The 24,344-nt window shown below is 45.1% G+C and overlaps 1 long non-coding RNA gene across 1 annotated transcript in view; it reads right to left on the reverse strand.

The window, feature by feature from the left end:
* Nucleotides 1–23,438, reverse strand: part of LOC138520638 (uncharacterized) — a 40,155-nt gene extending 16,717 nt beyond the window's left edge. Inside the window, exon 1 of the long non-coding RNA XR_011282829.1 lies at nucleotides 23,280–23,438. This is a non-coding gene — a long non-coding RNA (uncharacterized lncRNA). The remainder of the gene's footprint in view (nucleotides 1–23,279) is intronic.
* Between the last annotated feature and the right edge of the window lie 906 nt (nucleotides 23,439–24,344).

The following is a 24,344-nucleotide window of genomic DNA, read 5'->3' on the forward strand; positions in this document are numbered from 1 at the left end:
CCTGAGCTCTCTCTACTTATGCTTATGATAAAGGGGAGTGTGTGCTGGTTTATCCTAAGCGCGACCCCTTTGCAGGGATTGTTCAGGGTCTCCTCTCTTCCTTGATAGTAGGCGAAAACAGGGTATCAACTTTATGATGTGGGTTTACGAGGCCTAGAGTCCACCCCTAGCCTCTTGAACTCAAAATCTACTTTTACTACAATACATATTTACATGTGTGCAATCTCTATAACAATCATATATACAGTGTACATATTTTGTGTAGCAGATACTCCTCCAAACCCCGTCGCTGTAAGATCTTGTGTCTGCTTTCTACAGAATTGTGCCCTTTTTGTCTGGAACACATTGGGCCTCATTACGACCCTGGCGGAAATCGTGGCGCCAAATGCACCATGGAGCACGGCGGAAAGCTGCCGATAGCGCCATGGGGGTTGGCGGATTTACCGCCCCATTCCGAGGTTGGCGGGGCGGCAAATCCCCATTCCCCATTTTACCCTTCCCCATTCCCATTTTTGCCCCATAGGGTATAATGGGAGTGGGGAAGGCGTTAATTACGCCACCGTAAAATACGGTGGCGTAATTAACAACAAGGTCCCGTAGCGCCATGGATTTCTCCGCCCGGAAAAACCAGGCGGAAAACGCTCCATGGCGCTACGGGAACTCGTAGTGGGGCGGACGGGTCCGCCGCGAATACCGCTGGCGTAAACCCACTCCGCCAGGGTCGTAATGAGGCCCATTGTCCAATTTTGGAGCAAATTTCTACAAATGTGGGCATTTTATATGGGCATAAGTGTCTACAGTTTCATACTTTTGGCATAAATCCATTTGGTGTAAAACCATATTTTCCGCCGTTTCTTCCCAGAACATATCACAGAGTTCTGGCGCCTCTTAAAATATGCTGCCAAAATTTAGATTCACAAATCTGTTGTTTACATATGTTTCACTATTTTACACAATAAATTATCAGTCTTTTGAAAATGTGCTTTTTCATCCTTGTTAAGCAACAACTGGTTGTTTGTCCCCGCCTCCTTCTTCTCCCTGCAGCTCAGAAGCAGTCTCCTCCGTGTTCCTCCTGGCAGAGGCCATTTACGACCCTTCATAATTAGTATCTCCTTGAGCTGGAGGAAGTCCATTGTCCCCTTCCCACAGCAGCCCAAATTCTCCTCCCACCCTATAATCATCACTTAGGTGTGATTTCCTGGTGGAGGGAAGCAGAAGGGAGAGGCCTGGCCTCTGTGGAGGAAGCTGTTATACTGGTTTGGCTGCTTTTAGTCAAGCTTAAATTAAAATGTCATTCTGTTGTATTTTTTTTGTGGTTTAAAACACACTTGTAATTTCAAAACAAGCAGCTATAACACTGTTTCCAGATTCTAAACCATGGGATTAAACAGTTACAACCTAGGTTACTGTCAATAACAGGTCACTTAGTTTTCAGACATTAGATTTCAGTTCTATAAGTTTACAGTTTTAATGCAGGCTTCTGATTGCCGTAATTCAGGCGGCTGAGGGTACTGCGCCCAAATGTTAACAGATTTCACAGGCAGGCAAATTTTGCTGTGGATGTTTTTATGACAAATTCAGCTTTGCAGGACATTGTAAGTGCACAATGATTTTTTTAACTTAGTGAATTGTAGCACCCAGCAAGAATATTGAATGTTTGAGGGTGTTTTGTACCGGCACTCTGCAGTTTCAGCAACCAAGAAAAAGGATTTAAAAGCAAGATTTTGGAATTCTTTCAGCAAAGCACCGCTTTTCCCTCTGTGCTCCATTTTTACTTGTTGTGAAGCCCAGTGACATGTTTCAGGAGTGAGATCTCTGTTCCACCACTGACAACATGCATGGTAGATTTGGCAGCCATCTTTTCGTGTTACAAAGTGCGATTTTCAAAGGTTTTGGCGCGCACAAGGGTTTTGCGGCCATTTTGATCATTCTGGCACCATCAGACCACTGGGATGCCGCATGGCAGAGCAAAAGTGGGTCAATACATCCCACAACGGTGGCACATTGCAAACACTCCCTCATTACGTGGGAAGGGACAGGGATTTGTGGGGGGGGGTGGGAGGCGGGAGGAAGGAGTCAGTTAGTATTGAGAGTTGAAGGAATAAAGATGTGTTAAGTCATCCTCTTGTCTCCGTCTGCTCATTGAGCAACATGCCTGAGTGAGACAGTATGGGCACCTGTTACACGGCAACCGTGAAGGATTCTACATTGGCACCGAAGGGCCTTGTAATCCACGGCCTTAGTGATCCCTCCTCGCGGTGGTGCAAGTGAAGGAAAAGACAGCGCAACACTGTCGAAGGGCGGGAACATCGACCCGCCTCCGAGTACAGCGGGTGAGGAGCCTGAGGGCAGCGGAGGCCCGCGTGGACCTCCCCTGTTCCAGCGCAAGGGCGTGGAGCATGGCTATGCCCGCGCACTAGAGATTAGATGGAACTGGTGACAAGCCATGAGCAGCAGCGCGTGAAAGAAGTGCTGCCACTATGAAATGATAACCGGCCAGTCCAGAAACAACTGTGGCCATCTCAAGACTGCGGTAAGCACCGCAGCACTCCACCTGCAGAGGCTTACAAGCGTACAGTAGGTGTGGAATCGGGACCAGGCCAATCCAGAAACAAACGCACATCTTGCAACGCATGTGGCACTGAATTACAGCACCACGTGGTCCAGGAAGAAAGAGCACGCACCAGAAAGCACACAGCTCCACCCTCAACTCAGGTGTTATTTTTTTCTCTTTCCTGCACATCCCACGGCGGACCCGGACCCCTGCATCTACCATCAAAGAGCAACTTCTCACTAAGGTTAGTGACGCCAGTGCTTGTAGGCACAGACAACACAACTTCAAAATTGTGGGGCCAAATCCTCTGCATAGAATATCAGAAGAAGGGGGTTGTGTACAACCAAACTAAGACATGTCGGGGGATGACGCACTCACAGTGCCCCTAACACCTGCAGCAACCTTGCCTAAGAGAATGCAAGATAGTCACATCACGCAGCTATCCACACACTTCGACCTAACAGAATTCAGCAGCATAGGGCCTCGCTGGAAGAGATGGATCAGAGACTTTGAGGTATGTATTAAGGCAATTGGGCCTGTAGATAAAGAAAAGAAGCACAGCAATCTCAAACTGTCCATCGGCCCCAATGTCAGAGACATCATGGATGAGCACCCCGATGATACAACAGACACTTATGCAAACCTAAAATCGACCCTGACAGACTATTTCTCTCCACACATGATTGTGAACTATGAAAGGCACTTGTTCCACACAACCAAGGAACCTAAAAGAGAATCCATGGATGCTTTCATCATGCGGCTTAGAGTGAAAATGAAACATTGCAACCTCAATAAGTTCTCAAACAACAAAGCGCTGAGGTCGCAAATCATAGTGGGCTGCGAATCCGCAGACTTCAGATAAAGACTACTGCAGAAACCACTCACGCTAGTGGAAATCTTGCGCCTCGCACGCTCGGACGCAACCCTAGCATCTCAAGTCGAAGGCCTGTGTGAAATCAAGATAACCCATGGCAAATGCAAAAGCATCAACAAGTTAGACAACCCGCCCAGAGGCAACGGCAAACCCTTCTGCTACAGCCTTCAGCTACAAATTCCCACAGGAAGGCCCATGCCCCGCAATTGTCCAACAGTGCTCAGCCTGTGGGGGAGACAATGATTTCAAAGCGGTGTGCCCCATGCATCCAAGTCAGATGCGGGGCGAAGGAAAACAATCACATGGAAGGGATAGACTAGTGCAAAGCCCCCCCAGAGCATCCAGCCAAACATTCGAGCCTCCTCCACACAGACACAAGGAATAAAAGTCTGAAAGAAGGCCACTTGACAGAACGTCGAGTGACTGGCCGTGGTATACATTCCCCACAAAGCTCTCTTCTGAAGTTACCCTGGAACTTTGGTTTGGAAAGAACTCAGTGAGTTTTCAGAGCCCCTCTTGTGCGTGCAGGGAAAAGGAAAGGAAGGAAAGAAGCCTTTGGACCAGGCGAACCAAATACAAATAGGGTGTCTACGGCAGTGTTACAGATGCACACGCATGCGCATACCTAGAAGGCATCTCCCATACTGGACAATGCTGGTGGTGCTCAAGGCCCTGCGGAGTCGCCCCTGGGTTGTGTGGGGTTCTCAGCCGTGGAAAGAGGTTGGGCAGAAACATGGCAGACTCTGTGGTCACAGCTGTACCGCGGGATGCCAACCGTTCTCACTGCCATACAAGGAACACAATGGAAACTGTGGTTAGTGCTGTATCCGCAACGCAGGCCAAGGATAACAAACGCCTCAAAAGAGCACAGAACTTCACGGTGAAGATGTGTGCACGGTTCTAGCCCTTTGCTGATAGGATTTTTTGTTGTTGTAATTTTTACCGAAAAAAATGACTATGAAAAACAATCCTTTTGGTATTTTTACCCCGACCCCACTCCCCGCCACGTTGAAATCCTTGCCTCCATTACTCGTCCACCCACCCCCATATATATTTTGATTCGAGTTTTTTTTGTAGTCGGTAACAATTACTTCATAAAAATCATGTCGGCAAAACAAAGCGATACCGTTTGCACAGTGCCCGAGGCATGATGAAACCCAGGAAGGGGGTGAGGCAACGTTTCCTGGCTTCTCTCAGCTGCGCACCTGCTCGTTAAGACCTCATTAAACGCGTGTTCCCCTCCGCACTTCATTCTCTCACTGTAAGGTGCAAGAGAAAGCATCAGCGCCCCCTCAGCCCCCCTTCCCCTCCGCCCCCACCTTTTTCTAGACTCTTCCTAACGGGCAAATCATGCAACACTCCTCCTGCCCTGAGCACTCACATCTGGATGCAGAAAGAGGTGCTCTTAGAAGAACAGTGAGAGAGTCAACAACCCACCCCCCCTACACCCCCCTTCCCCGACGAGCCACCGTGGCAGAATGGCCATTGTGTATCCGACTATTACTGCAGTCTGGCGTTTGTTGCACCCACCACCACAAACATCATTGCATCTTGGGGTGAGGATTTCTCATAACATAGGAGACCTACTTCTCACGAGCAGAACCAAGGGTAGTAGAATCTTTCAATTTTGGATAAAAGGCAGACCACTTTCTGTACCCACAAGTTATCCTCCCAAGTGCCAAGAAGCATCACCATTCCCGAATGTTGCGTTTTGACTCGCTTTAACGCAGCTGCACGCAGACAGCAGGTTTGCAGAACCCTGCAAACTGGGACCTCGAATCTGACAGCAATACATGCAGACTTTTTCATACCACGCTTTCTTAAGGGGGGATCGGGGTGTCATCCTATGCGACTGCATAAACGGCCTTTTAGTGCCACACCTTTCATCATCGTTAACATTGCATTAAAATTAGTTGTGCTGGTTTTTCAGGGAGCAAGCCAAGTAGATCTAAAGAAGGAGCAGCAGTATAGTAAAAATAAAGAAGAAGGGGATAAAGGGAGTTGCCCCCCTTTTTCTAACAAAAAAATAAGGGTGCAAACGTTTTTTCATACCGGTTTTACTCGTTTTTCAGGGAAAAAGCAAATCATGTTTAAAAAAAAAGTTAGCCGTTTAGTAAAAAGAGGGAGTAAAAGAAGGGCCAGGGTAATAGTGAATACAAAGGGGAGAAACGAAGGGCCTTGCCCCGGTGTTTTTTATTTAAAGTTGCAAATACACCGATGCAAACGGATAACGGTGCACAAGCGCTGAGGTCAAGACATGGCACCGGAAGCTGAATATAGCTGCTAGGATCCGCTGGCACCTCCGGCTGTGCTGATGGGTGGTTGGTCAGTGGGCGGCGAGATGTCCCTCTTCCACCATCATACCTGTAAAAGCAATGGCTCAGAATGTAGTGGATTGGAAGTGGAGGGGATAGCGAGATGGCCATTATTCATATTCCTCTAGAGCGGTTTCCTGGGTGTTCCCTGGGTATGATAGTGGATTGGAAGTGGAGGGGATAGTGAGATGTCCATTATTCGTATTCATCTAGAGCGGTTTCCTGGGTGTTCCCTGGGTATGATAGTGGATTGGAAGTGGAGGGGATAGTGAGATGTCCATTATTCGTATTCCTCTAGAGCGGTTCCCTGGGTATGATAGTGGATTGGAAGTGGAGGGGATAGTGAGACGTCCATTATTCATATTCCTCTAGGGCGGTTCCCTGGGTATGATAGTCGATTGGAAGTGGAGGGGATAGTGAGATGTCCATTATTCGTATTCCTCTAGAGCGGTTCCCTGGGTGTTCCCTGGGTATGATAGTGGATTGAAAGTGGAGGGGATAGTGAGATGTCCATTATTCGTATTCCTCTAGAACGGTTCCTTGGGAATGATAGTCGATTGAAAGTGGAGGGGATACTGAGATGTCCATTATTTGTATTCCTCTAGAGCGGTTCCCTGGGTGTTACCTGGGTATGATAGTGGATTGGAAGTGGAGGGGATAGTGGGATGTCCATTATTCGTATTCCTCTAGAGCGGTTCCCTGGGTATGATAGTGGATTGGAAGTGGAGGGGATAGTGAGACGTCCATTATTCATATTCCTCTAGGGCGTTTCCCTGGGTATGATAGTCGATTGGAAGTGGAGATGATAGTGAGACGTCCATTATTCATATTCCTCTAGAGCGGTTCCCTGGGTGTTCCCTGGGTATGATAGTGGATTGGAAGAGGAGGGGATAGTGAGATGTCCATTATTTGTATTCCTCTAGAGCGGTTCCCTGGGTGTCCCCTGGGTATGATAGTGGATTGGAAGTGGAGGGGATAGTGAGATGTCCATTATTCGTATTCCTCTAGAGCCGTTCCCTGGGTATGATAGTGGATTGCTTTCCCCCCACCTTGATGCACTTATTCTCTTCAAGACCTGCATCTCCAGTGATCACAGTCAAGGTTCCTTGTGTTTTTCTTTAACATAAGGATTCTGCCGTTTAATATTTGAGTATGAAGGTATTTTGTAAAAAAGGATGTTGGTGGGTTGGTGGATGCTGCAATGGGTCTCATTTAGAGGTGCGATAAAAAAAGTGGCTGTAACTCCTCAACCTGATTTGGAAAGCCTAGAGAGAGATCCAGAGCCAGCTCTACCCCTTAGGGGAATGGGGCAGCTGAGAGAGCCCACATTCCTGCCCCCCCAATTTGTTGGCAGCATGTGTGTGTGTTACTTTTAATGTTAAAGGATATTTGTACCGCGCACTATCACCACCGAGTGGTCCCCTGGTGCTCTGGCGGCTCTGAAAAAGGGAGAGGAGGGGTGAGTTAATCGGAATGAGCTGGAAAAGTGCAAGATAGGAGTGATGTGCTGTTGGCAGCCTCAGCCCAGTGGGTCCGTTGGCTGGGCTTGGGGTGTTTTTCGGTTGGTAGTCCTTGTGTGCTGTTGTGCAAGTCTATGGCCCTCATTACAAGTCAGGCGGTGGACCATGGTGCTATTAGCACCATGGTCCATGCCGGATTCCGCCATGGTGGATGGCGGAATTACCGCCCTATTCCAAGGTGAGTGGGGCGGTAATTCCCCATTCACCATTTGCACTTTCCCATTCCCATTTTTGCCCCATAGGGCATAATGGGGATGGGGAAGGTGCTAATTACGGCACCGTAAATTACGGTGCCGTAATTAGCACCAAGGTCGCTTAGCGCCTTGGACTTTAACGCCTGCAAAAAGCAGGCGTTAAAGTGTGAATCAGGCGTTAAGGGTTAACGGCGCCAACGGTGCCGTTAAACCCTTAACGCTTGACTTGTAATGAGGGCCTATGTGTGGTTTGTTTTGTTGTTGCAGTGTAGTGAAGTTTGTGCGGTTTGATGCGTTTAAGGCTTGTGGTTGTGTTTGGTTTGAGTTTGAGAGGTGTAGGCAGAGGAGTGAAATTGTTAGTGGGTTGGTTATTGATTCATGATAGCACGCTTGGTCTCGGCTTGGCAGGAGAGTCGTATATCAATCATTGAATAACCTCCATCTAGATGCGATGCAGGCTATGTTGAGGATTCCAACTAAGTGCGGCATATGCTGACACTTACAATTCTATCTAGATGTGGTGCATGCTAAGCTTAGGAGTTCCCTCTATGTGTGCACATGCTAACATTCACAATTCTATCTAGATGCGACGCAGGCTCTGTTGAGGATTCCAACTAAGTGCGGCATATGCTGACATTTACAATTCTATCTAGATGTGGCGCATGCTAAGCTTAGGAGTTCCCTCCATGTCTGCACATGCTAACATTCACAAATCTATTTAGATGTGAGGCAGGCTAAGTTGAGGATTCCAACTAAGTGTGGCATATGCTGACATTTACAATTGTGTGTGTGTGTGTATACCACTGTTATCTCAAACCATGTCTCAACAGCCCGATACTTGCCGGTGTTCTCGTGTTTCTTACAGCAACACCTTTGACAAGCCCAACAAGAGACACCGGACCATGGATCCTTATCCAGCACCCCGCCGACAACAGACTTCGACCAGAACAGTGACATCCTGTGCCTCTGGAGCCCACGATCCCCCTGCAGCAGAGGAGAAGCAAGAGAGAAGCTGCAGAGCCACCGCTACACGCAAAGCAGATAATCCCTGCCGAGATTTTAATTTGTGGCAGCAATCCCGTGAAACCCTAGACCTCTATGGACAGTTAATGGGGAAATTAGCCCCCATAAATCAAGGGCTTACTTTTGAGGCATACCAAGACCCCAAACACGAACGGGAACATGAAACCTCGCAGGCTGCCATTGTTGTTATTCCTCTGAGAGCCTGAGCAGAAGTGGGCTGGGTTTAGCCCCCTCTTTGTAAACTGCACAGCTTACTGCTCATCCAGAATGGGGAAGACAGTGCCAGATTGGCATGGGAAAGTGAACCAATGAGGAAAGGGGGAGGACTATTTAAGCAGGAAGCAGGATGTGTGGGCTATTCAGGTGAGGTTAGAGATGGAGGTGGAGAGCGACCAAGAGACCTGCAGGAGGGAGTAAGGAGTGGCAGACTGTGAGGCAATTAAAGGAGAAGGTGAGGTATTGACTAGTTAGTCCAGGTGATGCTTCTGCGTGAGTGTGCATAGTTGGTAACATGTGTGGTTAGAAACCTAAGTTTAGGGAGTGACTGTGAAATGGAGGTTATTGAGTGAAAGGATGGTGTTTGATGAGTGTGACGGAGGGATTAGTAGTGTGGAAGAGGAAGTGGTAGAGTGGATGGGGAGTAGTAGTGGGGGAAGGGAGCAGTGGTGTGCAGGAGGGAGTAGAGTGTGGTGGAGCATGTGGTAGTCAGGAGAAGGGAGCAGTAGTGGACAGGAGGGAGTAGTGGTGAGCAGGAGTAGAGTGGTGGAAGGAGGGAGTAACATCAAAGTGTGGACGCGAGACTTAGAAGGAATCAGAGATATTGAGGGATAAAAGATTGAAGGTAGGAACGATGTGAATTAGCTAAGAAGAGTAGAACGTGGAGAGGTGAGAGAGGAGCATGCTAGACAGAGGACTAAATCCAACAGGGCATTTGTAAGGCACTTGGTTTCCCCCACGCCCATAAAATACTAACAACTGGATAGAGATGGTAAAGTTAGGAAGTCCCTGGGCCAGTTTAGAGAGATAAGGCGTACGGTCTTTAGGTTCTGAAGACGGAACTAGACCATAGGGGCAACTGTCTATATCTACTAACCCGAGGGGTCGGGATGCCTAGGCTAGGGAGGAAGTCCGATACAAAAGAAGAGAGAGAGAGATGTCCCTGGGTCCCACAACATAAAAAATAAACTTGCATGCCAATGAGATTTGGAGGGATTCTTGTGCCATCTGTGACACCACTTTTACCCCTATCCCAAATGTCAAGATTGGAGGTTAAGTGGCAGAGTGCCTGCCACTAGGAATTACTGTGGGCAGGATATTGGTCTCAGACTGAGGTACTCAATTTGTGTCTCACTTCTGGAGGAAATGCTTCTCTATGGCTCAGATCGACATCCGGCTATCCACCAGTCACCATCCCCAAACAGATGGTCCGGTTGCCTTCTGGTCACGTAAGTTCACACCCCCCGAACTCAATTACGCCATCACGGATAAAGAGCTCCTAGCCATCAAGTCAGCCTTTAAGGCCTGGCGTCATTACCTTCTGGGTGAAAGACACACCATCACTGTCATAATGGACCACCAAAATCTCCAGTACCTAAAAACAGCTAAAGCGCAATCTTCACGACAACTACGTTGGGCCCTATTCTTCGCTGAATATGACTACGTGATCACGTTTCGACCTGGAGTTAAAAACGGGAAGGCCGATGTCCTTTCCCGTATGGGTATTGAAGATCAGGGGTACAAACCACCGGACCCAATAGTTATTATTCCATGTGACAAACTCCTAGGAATCACAGCAACTATAACCAAGAAGGAATTACATGATGAAATCCAAAACTTGATGAGTCCTGAGCAATTACAAGAGTGGAGTACTCAAGGAGAACATTACATGATAAAAAACCAGTTACCCTATTTCAGGAACCGTTTATTCTTGCCAAACCAAGAACTACGAGAACAAGTCATGCCCGGTTATCATGATTCCTTAATTGAAGGCCACCCTGGAATCGCAAAAACCCTATCCAAGGTGAAAAGAAATTACTGGTGGCCCACGTGGCGTAAAGACATTATCCAATTCATCCTTACTTGTGGAGTGTGTGCTCAAAACAAATCATCCAAGCAGAAACCGGCTGGGCTCTTACAACCATTGGAAATCCCGCCAGCACCCTGGCACACGTTATCTCTCGATTTTATTACCGACCTACCACCCACTCAAGGGTTTAACACTATTCTAGTAGTCGTAGACCTGTTTTTCGAAAATGGCGCATTTCTTTCCTCTTAAGGGGCTCCCATATGTCTCCATTCTGGCTAAGGTATTTCTTGAAGGCATCGTACTGCTCCATGGGTTTCCTTCAATATTGGTCTCAGACCGAGGTACTCAATTTATGTCTGACTTCTGGAGGAAATGCTGCTCTATGGCTCAGATCGACATCCGGCTATCCACCAGTCACCATCCGCAAACAGATGGTCAAACTGAGAGGACCAACCAAACGCTCAAGCAGTATCTGCCCTGCATGTTACACCAAGCTGAAGAAAACTGATCAGATCTATTATGGATAGCTGAATATGCTTATAATAATTCCCTACTACACACCAGCACTGGGCAGACCCCGTTTTAAACTATGTATGGCAGACATCCGTGTACTTCCGAGCTAGACATCCCTACAACATTGGAAATGCCAGCGGTCAAGACCTTACATACGACCATCTCTCAAACCTTCAAAAAGGTAGCTGAACACCTGCTTCAAGCTAAGGATCGCCAAAAGAGGTTTGCTGATCAACACTGAGCAAAGGCCCCAGTTACCAAGTTGGGGACAAAGTCTGGCTGGCATCTAAACACGTGCCTATTAAAGGAACCCAAACCTTCCATCCAAGATACTTGGGTCCATTCACCGTCACCTCTGTGATAAATCCTGCGGCTGTCAGACTAGCCTTGCCATCAAACATGCAGATTCACCCTGTGTTCCACGTGTCTCTCCTTAAACCTGTTCAACCTGGGACCCGAATAGCAACGCCACCACAGCCAGTAATAGTCGCAGGGGAGCCATAATTTGAAGTCAATGACATCCTGGATTCCAAGTGTGTCAGATCCAAACTATACTATCTAGTGAACACCGTGCTCGGATCTCTCTCAAAGAGGCCTGCTTCTTTCTTCTTCCTCAGCGCTCCTGCAAGAACAAGAATATCATTAATAATACTCACCTTGAAGAGCATCCCGCTTCTGTCCAGCTCTCCACCAGCCTTGCAGGTTCCTACCGCGTGGTCATCTCCATCTCGACACGTCCCGCCCTACGAAAGGACAGAAGAACAGAAGAAGAGCGTTAGTAAGCTTTCTGCAATACCTTAGCTCTCTCTCTCGAAAACAGCAAGGAGAGTTATACTCTTACCTGAATTCTGCCGATAGGACAACTTCGGTTCCGGGACATTCCGCTGATCTGAAAAGGGAAAAAGGGTCATCAGGTTAGCGCAAAAACACTTAAGAGGCGCCGCTCATCGCGCTTACCTACCAGAGCTCACCTCCTTACCTCGCTTCCACGCGCAGTTATTGCGGCACCTAAAAGGATATAGAAAAGATGAACATTGGTCAAAAGAAAGAAACCAACTAGCATTGCGCTCCGCACTTCTACTCACCTCAGCAGTGCGTTGCCATCCTCAAGATCTTCACCACCTAAGGAAGGAAAGACAAATAATTAAAGAGACTAGAGCCATCAGGACCTTTTGCAAGGCTCTTCCATTTACCGGTCGGGCTGAAGTCACAGCAAGCCCTGTCCGCTGGGAACGTGCCAGTGAAGCAACTAGGCACCTTCCAGCCCACATCACCCAACGCACCCCTGCTCCAAAGGCAGGACGGAGAGCACCCCACATCAGAAAACAAGGTGAGGAGAGAGCCCGGGAGGGAAGGTTGGGACCCACGGAAGAAGGGGGGGTCAGCAAGCAAAACCAACAGGGATTTGACCTCTGGCAATCCTGTGTTTTAGACCCAGAGTTCGCTGAACAGATTCCAAGGAGAGGTTTTAGGTGGTCGGAAGCCCAGACAGGCTAAGTGACGTCCCCGTGGATACCAGGTAAGCGTTACAGCCCATGGCGCATAGTGGTAACGGCCCGAAACGAGTGTCGGGCTGGAGCCCCTGTTTGAGCCCAGGCCGGCTCGGGCTTCACCAGGCTCATCAGGCTTTACACACGTCTGTGTATTCATTTGCACATGTGAGATCCGCTGTTGCAGGTGGGTCTGCGAAGGTCGTCTGGTGCTGTACACCTTGCTGTCTGGCCCCACAGTAGCCTCCTTTGCTAGCCTGGTCTTCCTCCTCCCCCTGCTACAAACATGTCCGTTTTCTCGACCAGTTGGGAGGGATGTTTTGCTCCAGAAAGCTGGAGAAAGGAATTTCCCCATAGGATTTATTTTTTTATTTATTGGATTTTTGTAAGGTGCCTACACAACAAATGGTCTTTCAAGGATTCAATTGGGGTTAACATTATTTCAGTGCTGCGGTTGCTCTCCCTATGTCGGAGACTCTGGTGATTTGTGGGAGATTTAGGACCTGATTCATGGAATTATTTACGTGTAAAAGGGGGATCTGCGTGGCATTCGGCCCGCAAATCCCTGTTTGACAAATGGGGATCTCCGGGCAGAAAGAACCTTGGGCATGTAAACAGCTCCAACACTTATCACCAGGTGATAAGCCACATTTAAAAAGGGATATAGGGGTAATAAAGGCTCTGTGATGAAAAAAGAATAAGGTTTGGATAAGGCTCGCAGACGCTGTGGTTTTAGAAATGCGCTGCCATTGAGGGGGGCCAGCAAAACTGATGGTCCAAGAGTAAGCAATCACCTCTCCAATCATTGTGAAGACAATCAATATTTGGGGTGAGCGAAGTTGCTAGTAAGCTATTATAATAAATAGAGGCTGTGGTGTTTGAGTTCAACATATGAAGTCATCTTTGTGCATTAGGAATATTGGAACTATGCATCAATAATTAAAAATGTTCTACTATTGCAGCAATAATGACAAGGTATTGCTTCAGGGAAGAAGCAGGCATGTGGAACTTGGCAGCAAATTCATCAAAAGTAATGGGCATACCTTGCAAAAAGAGTTTATTACAAAATGTAATGCCTTTAGAGAGCCATGGCTTCCAGAAAACAGATTTACCTTTAATTTTAATCAAGGGATTGAACCAAATGAAAGGGGAAATGAGTGAAGACTGTTTAGCTGTACATGGAACAAAAATGATTTAAGGGATAGCACAGATTGGCGAATACAGGAGTAATTAGTCAATTTATTTTTCACTCAATAAAGTAGAGGTCAGCAAGGTATATCGGGGAATCCATAGCTCTTTCCAGGCATACCCACCTAGGTAAATGGAATGATTCATCATGAGTAAACCACCACTGTGTTTGCTTAATAACAAAATCCATGGGATATTTTCTGAAGTCGAAACCAACACCACCTTGAGAGCGGGATTTTTAAGTTTACTGAGCAAAATTCTGTGATTCTTTTTTCCCCATAAGAATTTAGTTAGACAGGAATCTATTGATTTAAAAAAGGAAGTAGAAAGGGGAATTGGCAACATATGGAGAAGGTAGAGTATAATGGGAGAGATCATCATTTTAATAGATTCCAGTCTGCCCCACCAGGAGAGTTAAAGAGGGGACCTTGAGGAAACTTGCTCTCTAACACTTGCTAACGGGCTATCTGAGTTGTGTTTGCGAATAGTATTGTTGGAAGCAAAAATGTGGACACCTAAATATTTAAATACTTGGGGATACCATTTCATACCCAGGGTACGAGTGTGATAAGGTGTGCAATGTATATTAAGGGGGAGAATCTCCGACTTATCAGAACTAAGTTTATAGCCTGAAGCTTCCGGAAACCTAGCGATAATATTTAGTAGATATTGGGCACTTTGCTGTGGGTTTTTTAAGAATAAGAGTACATCATCAGCATAAGCCACCGTTTTAATATGTAGATGAACAAATGGAATTCCCAAAATGTTATCGTCTTGTTTTATGCCTTCTAGAAAGGGCTCTAATGCTAGAATAAAGAGAATCGGAGATAGCGGGCAGCCCTAGTGAGTCCCTCTAGATCAGGCTTGTCCAACCTTTTTGAATGTGGGGCCGAAGCATTCACTTTTTGTCACCCAGAGGGCCGGCGAACCAAAAGTGAACACCCTGACCCAAAGCAGTATATTCAAAAGCGATGGTGTGTGACCTTTCACACAATAGCATCAAGGGCATAGCCATGCAGTCCCAAAGATAGCTTTTGGTGTCAGGGGCAGTGATGAAAGGTTAGTTTCTTGTGATTTCTTCCAGTGTGTATGTGTTAATATTTCTCGGAAATAGTGGGGGCGACCGAGCGTAGCGAGGGAGCTATAACAATATAGGAAGGGTTTGGGGGGGTCTCCCCCCCAAGATTTTTTTTTCCAAATATGGGGCTGAAATTGTGCATTTTACAGCAGGAAAAGTGACCAAAAAGCCATATGTTTACAATCAGTTCTAAAGGGGAACATGTACATTCCATGTCACCAACAGCAGACAAGAACATTGTAGAACACAACACATTTTAATGATCACTGTGTCCACAGTGTAAAACATTGACATGCTGGTTGTGCCCAAAATATGCCTCTGTAGCAACATGTCTGTGCTGGCTGTTACCAATTTAGGCCAGCATTGTCCTCTACAAAGCATGATTGATGCTGCCTGAGCATGTGCAGTGTGCCCAATACATATACCGGCTTATCTCTTTAATACACATTCATTACTTCTGTGGTAATGAAAGAAGCATAATCCAATTCCAGGGGGCACATGGGGCAGTAAAAGTCCTCCGCCACGGCCCGGTTTATTGGTCGGACCCAACATTGCAGAAATCAATTAATTAATCGTGTCCACGGACCCGACAAACATTGAATAAATAAATCGGGCAGAGGAGCCGACTTATGAATTTCCCGGGTGGTGCCCAAATATAGGAAGTGACATAACCAGCACTTATATTACCGCATTTGCACATAGTCGCCAACTTGGTGCGAAGGGGAAGGGGGGGTGCAGAACAGTGGAAACATTGGCTTGCATGTATTGCATATACTGAAGGCAAGTAAGAAGGAGGTTTAAGCCTTCCAGTTGCATCCCAGTAGGCCAATACTGCCCCTACTCCACCCCTCTATAATCATCCAGGTTGTAGTAGCCCTCAAAAGGCAGAGCAACACAACTAGGATAGGAAAACGAAATGCCATCCCATCCTGTGAGTGTGTCAAACCTCAGAGCAAAGACTGTGCGTGTGCCTTGGAGCACAATCTCACTAATTTGGTGCAATTCGCGCAAGTGGGTGCATGGGAATGCCATGCGTGTGTGTGGGCTGCAGACCCCGGATCACTTGCTCACTTCTTCACTGTGAAACTCTGTCCAAGGCAGTACTGTCCCAATGGTGAGAAGTGTCATATTTTCACATTAACTATGCTTAAGCACTTTGGGTTATTGAATAGTGCTGCTACATTCGGAGTAATTCCATCCCTTTAAATATATTAGCTCTTGTATAACCACAACAGTGTTGATTTATTCTGATGATGATGAAGTTGATGTTAGACTTGCTCAATAGTTCTGGTTCTGTATCATTAAATGTACTTCAGATCTTCGGAGTCTCGGGAGGATAGCTCAGGAGCAACACAGGTTTTATCCCGCTGGGTACATTTTACCTCTACATCGGTGCACCCCTCTTACCAAGAGGGGTGCACAGCTGTACAAATACACCCAACCCAAAACGATTTTTTAGAAATTGGGGGACAGACTTGCTTTGCATCTGTGCCTCCATTTCTAAAAATCGTTTTGGGTTGGGTGTACCTCTCCATCCGTGCACCCCTCTTGGCAAGAGGGGTGCACAGATGTACAACTACACCCAACCCAAAACGATTTTTTAGAAATTGGGGGACAGACTAGCTTTGCATCTGTGCCTCCATTTGTAAAAATCGTTTTGGGTTGGGTTACTTCTACATCTGTGCACCCCTCTTGCCAAGCAGGGTGCACAGATGTACAAATACACCCAACCCAAAACGATTTTTTAGAAATTGGGGGACAGACTTGCTTTGCATCTGTGCCTCCATTTGTAAAAATCGTTTTGGGTTGGGTTACTTCTACATCTGTGCACCCCTCTTGCCAAGCGGGGTGCACAGATGTACAAATACACCCAACCCAAAACGATTTTTTAGAAATTGGGGGACAGACTAGCTTTGCATCTGTGCCTCCATTTGTAAAAATCGTTTTGGGTTGGGTTACTTCTACATCTGTGCACCCTTCTTGCCAAGCGGGGTGCACAGATGTACAAATACACCCAACCCAAAACGATTTTTTAGAAATTGGGGGACAGACTAGCTTTGCATCTGTGCCTCCATTTGTAAAAATCGTTTTGGGTTGGGTTACTTCTACATCTGTGCACCCCTCTTGCCAAGCGGGGTGCACAGATGTACAAATACACCCAACCCAAAACGATTTTTTAGAAATTGGGGGACAGACTAGCTTTGCATCTGTGCCTCCATTTGTAAAAATCGTTTTGGGTTGGGTTACTTCTACATCTGTGCACCCCTCTTGCCAAGCGGGGTGCACAGATGTACAAATACACCCAACCCAAAACGATTTTTTAGAAATTGGGGGACAGACTTAATTTGCATCTGTGACTCCATTTCTAAAAATCTTTTTGGGTTGGGTGTACCTCTACATCCGTGCACACAGATGTAGAAGTATACCCGAACCAAAACGATTTTTAGAAATTGAGGGACAGATGCAAAACAAGAGCATCTTGCTTTGCATCCGTCCCACAATTTTTAAACATTGTTTTTTACCTGGCTTTTACCCGGGCCGCCAGAGAGAGACACAGTATGGATGGAACAAAGGACCATCCATACTGCGTCTCTTCTCTCCGGCCTGGGGGGCCAAGCACCCGCATACTCTGCGCCCCTGAAACTGGGCCGTGGCCTGTAACTGCCTCTGGTGCTGGGGGCACCAGAGGCAGTTACAGACCACGGCCCGGTTTATTTATTTATTTGTTCAATGTTTGTCGGGTCCGTGGACCCGATTGATTTGGGTCCACGGACCCGACAAACATTGAACAAATAAATAAATAAACCGGGCCGTGGCAGAGGCAGTAACAGTCCTCCGCCACGGCCTGGTTTATTTATTTATTTGTTCAATGTTTGTCGGGTCCTTGGACCCGATTAATTTATTTATTTGCAGAAATAAATAAATTAATCGGGTCCACGGACCCGACAAACATTGAACAAATAAATAAATGAACCAGGCCGTGGCAGAGGCAGTAACAGTCCTCCGAGACGGCCTGGTTTATTTATTTATTTGTTCAATGTTTGCCGGGTCCGTGGACCCGATTAATTTATTTATTTCTGCAATGTTGGGTCCGCCCAACATTGCAGAAATAAATAAATTAATCGGGTCCACGGACCCGACAAACATTGAACAAATAAATAAATAAACTGGGCCGTGGCCTGTTACTGCCTCTGGTGCGCCGCCCCTTTTAGGGGGCACCAGAGGCAGTAACAGTCCTCCACCACGGCCCGGTGTATTTCTTTATTTGTTCAATGTTGTCTGTACAGCCTCGCGGGCCACATGAAATGGCTTGGAGGGCCGCATTGTGGCCCGCGGGCCGTATGTTGGACAACCTTGCTCTAGATGAAGAGAAAAAGGAGGACATTTGACCATTTACGAAGACTGCAGTTTTGGGATTAGAATATAGAATCTTAATCATAGAAAGAAAAGGGGGGCCAAACCATGCCACTTGAGATCTTCGAACATAAAATCCCATTCAACTCTGTTGAATGTTTTTTCTGCATCTAGAGCAATCACAGCATGGGGATCACTTGATTTGTTTAATATGTCAATAATGTATGGAAAAAGTCTAATATTGGAGGAGGACACTCTACCTTTTACATATCCAACTTGATCTTGCTTAAGAAGATTGGGTAAAAAGGGGAGGAGTCTATTGGCTAACATTTTTGCATAAATCTTACAGTCTGTATTGATAAGGGAAATTGGACGATAGTTTTGGGGGAGTTCAGGATCTTTATTGTGTTTAGGTAATACTATTAGCTTAGCTTTTAGGAGAGAGCCTTGGGCCATATCATTAGAGATGATATGAGAGTAGAGTGTGCTAAGCTTAGGGACTAGTAGATTGGAGAAATGGGCAACAAAATCAATGGGGAAGCCATCCGGTTTTGGGTCTTTCCTTTTTTAAGATTCTTAATAGCCAAATGTATTTCAGAGGGAGTAATTGGTACATTAAGTGATGAAAGATTAGTCTGAGGATAGGAGTTACAGTGTATATTATATAGGAAATTATTAACAGCAGGATTATTAGGAGGGGCATCAGAGGAATATAAATTGGAATAAAATGTTTTAAAAGCTTGAACGATTTCCTTATCTGAAAATTCCCTAATCCCTAAGTGATCTTTAATACCTACAATTTTGGTTTTCTCCTTCGAAAGTTTAAGGTAAGTGGCCAACGATTTACTCGTTTTTGGAGAATTGATATATCTTAGCTTTACATTTAAGCAGATTGGTACATGAATATTGCATGATAATTTTGTTATATTGAAATCTTAGTTTCAGAATGCCCTTGAGAATGGAGGTAAAGTTAGAACGGGCAAATTAGGTTTCTAGGGGTTTAAGTCATCTGAGAATGGATTCAGATTCGAATTTAAGCTTTTTCCTTTTGTTAGCCATGAAAGAAATAATATGCCCTCTAAGAACCGCTTTATAGCAGTCCCAATTATTGGTAATGGAAATGTCATGATTTTTATGATGTTCAGAGAAAAAGTTATTGTGTTGCTGTGTAATGAACTGCTTAAATGTTTCAATAAGCTAGTATTAAATCTCCACCTTCTAGAGTTGCAAGAGTTTATTGGGGAACCAATTGGAATGTGTACTGGGGCGTGATCAGAGATTTTGATGGATTCTATCTGAGCATCAAGGAGGAGATTAACCATAGAATGGGGATGAAAATATAATCAAGTTGCGAAAAGGAATTATGGGGCGTAGAGTAAAAGCTACATTTAGAGCTGTTGGGTGTATTATACGCCATGTGTCACTGAGGCCTATTTCAGATATAAAGTTAATAAATTGTATATGGGATGTGGTGTTAGTATACCGCACATCGGATTTCCTGTCCAGAAAAGGGTCTACAACCCTATTACAATCTTGGGGGTTACATAGAAGCACATGATTTCTGAGTTGTTTCCAAAAGGTGGGGTCTGCAGAGGTTGGCCCATATATATTGAGAATCGTGTAAGCCGTAGAATCTACTAAAATCTTAAGAATAACCCATCTACCTAACTGGTCAGATTCTGTAGATAAACCTTTGCATGGAAGCATTTTTATTAATACGTGTGATAACGCCATTTAATTTCTCAATTTGCAGCGCTAGAAAACACCTGACCCACGCCGTGTTGCTTAGGTTTTACTGCTTCTTCCTCAGAGAAATGTTATTTCTGTATGTAGGCTATTGAGGTCTTTAATATATTGAGATGTGGGAGTACTTTTTGTCTCTGATAGGATTATGTAATCCTTTAACATTCCAAGATACTATGTTGAGAGGCATTGGTCAAGGAAAAGAATTGGCATACATTGACATAGCCAGTGAATCAAAAGAAACAGTTTCATTAAAGCAATAAAGCCTGTAAGCATGTTAAATGTGCAAGAAGCCAGCAGGACAAATGAAGGCATTAAGGGAATGAGACATAAGGAGGAGGGTAAAACAAACAATGAAGACATGAAAATCAGTAATAGTGAAGTGTATCCAAAAAAAGTCAAAAGAACGGTGGCTAACGGGAACCAGCCACACCAATTCATGTCAAAAAGTAATACGATGGGGGAGGAGAACCGAAAAAAGAAAAGGCCCGCCATTCTCTGCTCCGGTGAAGGATGATCAAAATTCAAGGTGAAGAGCGTACAACATCACAGAATTCCTTGAAGTGATGGGGTTAGAAGTATCCATATCATTCCTTTTGAGAGATTGGATGTATTGTTTTAGATCCACCAAATTTTGGAAGGTTGAGGTCTGTCCAATTAAGGTAACTTTCAGGATAGCAGTGTGGATAATGCCATATCTGGCATTAAGAGCAGGCCTAAATGCCAGGAGTTCTTTTCTTCTCAAGGCTGTTATCTTGGAGACATCTTGTGTGATGAAGATTTTATTTCCTTCCCATATTAGCTACTTGATTTGTCTAACTTTTTCCATAGTGAGGGTGATATGAGTGAAGTCTATGAGGGCGAGTATAAGAGTTCTGGATGGACGACTAGTGCTTGAAGACGAATAGTTCGGACCAATTTGATGTGCTCTCTGAATGTTGAGCTGCACAGAAGCTGGCAGGCGAAGAATCTGAGGAAGAAACACAGGGTCGGATTGGCCCATCTGCCACTCGGCCTGTGGCTGGGCCAAAATCATGTGTAGTCCCTGGGGGCCGGTTTCTGCCCACACCTGGGCTGGTTTCAAAAAAATAAAATAAAAAAGAGTTTGAACAAAAACATTTTTTTTGTTGAAACAACCAAAAAGCACCCGCAACGACATATTTCATCAAAGCAAGGTATCACATGTTACCTTGCTTTGATGATTGATTTGCATGCATGATGTGTGCATCATAAATTATGATGCATGCATCATTCCCATGCTGCTGCAGAATGCGGCCAACTTTGCACTAGACCTGCAGATGAACTTAACTGGTCTGCTGTTAAATCTCAGTTACCAGTTTAATGGTATCCACTGCAGAATAATTGCTAATCTTACTATAGCCGATATGATAGCTCAGTGGGTTGAGCGCTTGCTGTTGCGATGTGCGTGTGATCTGCAGGTTGTAGGTTCGAATCCCATCAAGGCCATCTCAACCTTTCATTCTTCTGAGGTTGATAAATGAGTACCAACAAAGGTCAGGTGATATTGTGTGCATATTTGTTCTATGAAAAAGAGCTTAGGCGTAAGTGCTATACAATAACATATTATCATTTGACCTTGGACGTCTGCTTGCATTCACAGTAATTTGACAATATGGATGTATACACACAGTTATTAATGATACATATGGTGATCCATTCTTGTATTTATTTATTTTATTTTGAATTTGTAGAGCGCACTACATCCCTCCAGGCAATGAGGCGCTATAAGTAAACTTAAGGAGGCTTGCTTGTGGGTTACAAAAAGCAGCCCGGGTTTGAAGCTTAAAACATACAGTTACTTACAGGGTTATGTTGTGGAGTACAATGTTCTACATTACAGAGTATGTCGAATTCACTGTTATAGCATAAGTAGAGAAATTACACATGAAGATAGACCCTTTAGACAAAGAGCCTTGTTTTTAGGGCCCTGCGGAAGGCGGCATGGGATTCCATAGATCTAATCTGGTCTGGGAGTTTGTTCCAGAGAGTGGCGGCCATAGTTGGGAAGCTAGATCCTCCAGCATGCACTCTGCGCGTGTGAGGGACCGTGATGCAGTTGGCATAAGCAGATCTGGCAGGTCTGGAGGCTGTTTGTCTGGAGATCCTTTGCATTAGGTATCTGGGGGCGAGGCCATGAATACATTTGTGGGTTAGGGTTAGCATTTTGAAGACGACCCTTTCCTTGATAGGTAGCCGATGTGCCTGTCTTCTGATCGTAGAGCTGTGTTCCCTGCGTGATACGCCGGTGGCGGCCCTTAAGGCATTATTCTGTGCTATTTGAAGTTTGGCCAGGTTCTTTTGAGATGTGCCAATGAAGAGTGTATTGCAGTAATCCAATCTAGAGCCGATGAGGGCTCTAGCTACTAATGTATATCACATTAGTGAAATCATAACCATATTGTCCGTAGTGTACATAGGAACAATGCTATTTAATGCCACTTCCTGTTTTGTGAAGGGGTGAAATGTTGTGTTTCGGTGATGTCATCAAAGATCAAGGGTCGTGAGGCAAGGGGTGAGCCACATTTTTGAGGAGAGGGGTGGGCCACTTTTTCTTGGGTGTCCGGGCCTATTTCTTGTCCCAGTCTGACCCTGAAGAAACATATACAGGAAGGCATATCTTTTTCAATTCGTTCCGGAAGACCCATAATGCGCAGGTTGTTCCTCCTATTCCTGTTTTCAAGGTTCTCAGCCTGTTGTTGTAATGATTCTATATTTATTTCTAAATTAGTGACCTCATTAGAGACAACTACTGCGTCACTAACTCGCCTTTCAACTTCATTCATCCGGGATTCACAAACAGGCCATTTGTTGTCTAATTGCTGCAATTTAGCATTGGTGTCCTCCATGAAGGGCTTGAGAACTCTAATTTCTTATAAAATTATCTGCATGACAGGGTCTACTAAATCTTCTTTGGGTGCAAAGATTCACTCTTCTGTCTTTTTAGGGTAGTAGAAGACGACACACAGACCTCTTTTGTTTGCCCCTTTTTAGTAGCCATAGTGTATATATACGGGAAGGTAGCAACAATATAGTTCAAAAGTAATCCCAAAATGTCTCCTTCCTATATATTTGGTCTCTCCCTCAGCACTCAAAACACCATTAAAGAATAGTCTTTAGATATCAGCCAAGTGATAAATTAGCTTAGGCGAGAAATGGGGAAGAGAAAAATAAAAGACGATAAATATTGTATTTTTCCTTCGAAAAGCAGTTAGTAACAATGAAAGCCCATCAACAGAGGAAGAATTTGACCAAAACTGCTTGAAAAGATGCTTAGAAATATATGAAAAATGGTCCAATATTAATGTAAGGGCTTAAGATATAGATATAGATATAATGCAAAAAAAGAAAAGAAAAACCTTTGTCATGCAGAAAATGAGTATCCTTACGTGAGGCGTGCTACCGGCGTCACAACGGCCGACCAGCTGACAGGAAACGTCGGCTGCTAGCACTGTGGGATGACGCGGCTTCGGCCCAGCCCTCCGGAGGATCCACACACGGAAGTGCAGGCCACACAAATCTTCTATGAGGAGGCAACGGATCCGGGACAGTTTATAAGAGAAAAACGGGACTGTAAACAGGGATGATTAAGGTACGTATTAGGGAATAATGATGTGATAAAGGCTTCACCGGAGCAGAGCACCGAAACTAGGCGACTGCTTTCATCGATGCCGTGCCACGCCTAATTTAATAGAACTGTTTCCTTTCATCTATGAAAACTAGAACTGTGGAAAATTAATTTGATCAGTAAAAAGAACTTTTTAATTACAATCAGAAAAAGAAATTGCACATTAGATTAATATTAGGTCTCAATATGAGTTTGGTGGAAATTCAGTGGTAATTCTGCAGAATTACTGCCAAATGCAATTACTGTTACTTCCACTTAGTACCATGGAATTACCACAGGATTACAAGTGGTGGTAGGGCAGTATAGTTCCTCATTGTTGGCATCCGTAGGAATCCATGCAGGTCTTTGGTGGAGTTACCGCAGGCTGAATGACTGCATGGCAAATCTTCAGATTTGTGGCGGTAAGGGAAAAGATTTACCTCCAACTTTTTGCTGGAGGTAAATCTTCCTCCCTACCATCAAACTCGGAGTGCCGTGGTGCAGTGATGTGGCAGCAAAGTGGTGGTAACAGAATTGCTGCCACTTTACCACCATTTGTACCCCCACCACCATACTTAAAATGAGACTCTTCTTTTTGCTGAACTTTTATATAAAGAAATAAGAAACATTAATAAGACATAGTACATATATGATGCATTAAACATGAATACAGGTACATTAATCATTCATGAATTAAACAATATAAAAACAAAAACATCTCAAAGATACATAATTAAAAATAAAAACAATCGTCCATAAACCCGTTTCCAGTGCAACTAGTGATTAAATACATTTTCAATAACATAATTTATCAAAACCTGTTCCATCCATAAAATGAGATGCCCAT

The sequence above is a fragment of the Ambystoma mexicanum genome, chromosome 13 (assembly GCF_040938575.1).
Source record: "Ambystoma mexicanum isolate Mex_15411 chromosome 13, UKY_AmexF1_1, whole genome shotgun sequence".
NCBI classification, from domain to species: domain Eukaryota; kingdom Metazoa; phylum Chordata; class Amphibia; order Caudata; family Ambystomatidae; genus Ambystoma; species Ambystoma mexicanum.